This window comes from Lissotriton vulgaris, chromosome 1_1 (assembly GCF_964263255.1).
Source record: "Lissotriton vulgaris chromosome 1_1, aLisVul1.2, whole genome shotgun sequence".
In the NCBI taxonomy this organism is placed as follows: Eukaryota; Metazoa; Chordata; class Amphibia; order Caudata; family Salamandridae; genus Lissotriton; species Lissotriton vulgaris.
The window spans coordinates 1369658625-1369661417 of record NC_141685.1 but is presented as its reverse complement, the minus strand read 5'-3'; the positions used below and the strand labels follow the sequence as shown (position 1 = coordinate 1369661417).

Here is a 2793-nt window from a genome sequence, read left to right as displayed (position 1 = left end):
TTACTCGACATGTTTTGATAAAGCAATACCAAAGTTGGCATTTAACCGCGAGGATTATAATGCACTTAAGAGTATATGGTATGCGATATCATGGAACAGCTATTAGGACTTGGTTCCGCAAGCTGCAGACGGGCTCAGCTCATGCCAGAGCACCATCTCACACGATTCCAAGCACTAGGCCTTCAGGATTGTCAAGGCCTGCCATAGGAGTGACTGATAGGAATCTGTGTGTCCATTTTAGGGTTAGGTATAGGTATACTACACCTACAGCAAAGGGTGATTACACGACTTTGCCCCAGCTGTCATGCAGCCAGTTGTGTCAAATTTAGGAGGCCAGCCAGGGGTGGCATAATACATGCTGCAGCCCCTGGCAGCCCTGGGTACACCTATGCCCTGAGTTACAGGGTCTGATAAGGTGGCCCAGTACCAATTGGAAATGTACCTAGGGTACATGGAATCCATTTTAAAGAGAGAGCAGTAGGCCTGGGGTCCCGATTGGCAGGGTCCCAGGTCGACTATGTCCAAAACCAGCTAAAACACAGGGCAAAAAGTTGGGGGCAACCATAGTCAGGATGTACCTTCCTACAGCCCCTACGAGCCATGGTGCTTGCTTCATCATAATTAGGCATGCAGTCATTAGCCACAGCTCTGATTATGGGTCACTGAGGTCAGTTTCAATAATTCCTCAAAAACCTAACCATGCAGTCCCCCCTAACTGTGTAGTTATCTTGCTTTACTGCTGTTTGTGTGATTAGCTGGGAGGAGCTCACGGCAGCATCCTCCCAATAAAGGTGTAGATGGACCGTTCCTTAACTCTTTCTTGCTTCACATACAGATGGCTTGAGGAGGTACAGGGGAGATGCAGGTCTAATAAACAGAATAGAATATCTGCGCCAGGTGTGTTTCTCTGCATTGGTGTCCCATCACAGGCCCACCAGTGTATGTGTGATCTTTGACTCCTGCCAGTTCACAAGCAGGCGGCCAGGAAACGGTTTCAGCCTATCAACCACTGAGGAGATAAAGCCTTTGTATAAGGAATGAGGAAGCAATGAACACATTCAGCCTATCACAGGAGTAGCCCTGAGTGTTCCGAATTATAATTTCTTCATGTCACTGTACGTTATTGAGCCCAAGTAGCTCGCCGTGATCGTATAGTGGTTAGTACTCTGCGTTGTGGCCGCAGCAACCTCGGTTCGAATCCGAGTCACGGCATTGTGGTTGGCAATGTCACGGCAGTTGGGTTTTTCCTTTACAGAATTCCCAAATGTACCAGTTGTTTTTGTAAAATGTCTATTAAAAACAGATCCTTTTCAATATTTAAACGATCTAACAACAAATTATTTAAACACACATGATTATAAGATGTAGGTATACTGTACTTACTGACATAAATTATCGTTCTTGAACATATTTGCGGTAAGGGGAGCGGAGCTCTCCCCCAGGCCAATCAGAATGCAGATGAATGCAGTTGCAGTTGAGTGACCTGTGTTGTGGCTGTCTACAGGGAATGCACATATGTAGCTGTCTCGCAGCCCAATCCAGACGTCAATCGAAGACAGGTTTCAATGCAAATAGAGCAGTAAGTGCAGAGAAATGCTCACTCTCTAAAAATGGCATTTATACAATAGTAAGATTAAATCCAACCTCACCAGTAGATAGGATTTATCAATAAATAAATAAAGCTTCTCCTCTCTGATATGGAATTACCCCCCAAAAAGTATAAGGGAATACCCAATGCTAACCTATGAGAGGGGCAGACCTCACAGTAGTGAAAAATGTAATAGACTGTTTGATACTACTAGGACATACAAACTACCACATTACATGTCTTACCTTTTACTTACATAGCATGATGCCCCTAGGACTACCTAGGGCCTACCTTAGGGGTTACTGATATGTAATAAAATTGGAGTTTAAGGCTTGGCAAGTAGTTTTAAATGCCAAGTCGAAGTGGCAGTACACTGCAGCACAGGCACTGCAGTAGCAGGCTTGAGACAGGTTTGAAATGCTATTTCTTTGGGCGGCACAATCAGTCCCTGGGTATATGGTATACCACTTTACAAGGGGCTTTCAAGTAAATTAAATCTGTCAGTCAGGTATTCACCAATTATAAACATGATTAGGGAAGAAGCACGTGCACTTCAGCACTGATTAGTAGCGATAAAGTGATCAGAGTCCTAAGGCCAACAAAAAGATACAGCAAAATGCGGAGGTGAAAAGCAATAAGGTGGGGTTGGGACCACCTTAAGAATGCAAGGTCTAACAAAAACGAACTAAGGATAACATGAGTAAAACATCAGGTTTCTCTACAGCATTTGGTGAGACAAGTGGGCCTTCTTTTATCTTCCATAAATGCAATCCTTCCCGGACCCCTTTATTATATAGCTCTTCAAGGAAAAAATATAAAGCACTTACAAAGGAGCCTCAAATACTCAAAGATGGTAGACTTCTGTAATATGGGCCATATACTAAAAGCAGCACGAAAACAGAGTGCAATAGGGTCCAAAAAACTTGAGTGACCCATGAGAGTATGCATGCAAGCCTATGGTATTCCAAACTAGAGATATACGCATGCAATTTTTGTTTTTAGGAGAGAATGTGCCTGCTGAAAAAAACCTTATTTTTAAAAAGTGCATTGCAGAATATCAGGAATTTGCTGTGGGACACCTTGAAAACTTGCATACAGATTATGTGCACACACCTTGCAGTCAGTTGTTGTGGCCGAGTGGTTAAGGCGATGGACTAGAAATCCATTGGGGTCTCCCCGCGCAGGTTCGAATCCTGCCGACAACG

The 2793-nt window shown here is 43.9% G+C and overlaps 2 non-coding genes across 2 annotated transcripts; both read left to right on the top strand.

The window, feature by feature from the left end:
* The first annotated feature begins 1140 nt into the window (after positions 1-1140).
* TRNAH-GUG (transfer RNA histidin (anticodon GUG)) lies at positions 1141-1212 on the top strand. The gene has a single exon. It is a non-coding gene; the product is annotated as a tRNA-His (tRNA).
* Positions 1213-2711: 1499 nt separating this feature from the next.
* On the top strand, positions 2712-2793 carry TRNAS-AGA (transfer RNA serine (anticodon AGA)). The gene has a single exon. It is a non-coding gene; the product is annotated as a tRNA-Ser (tRNA).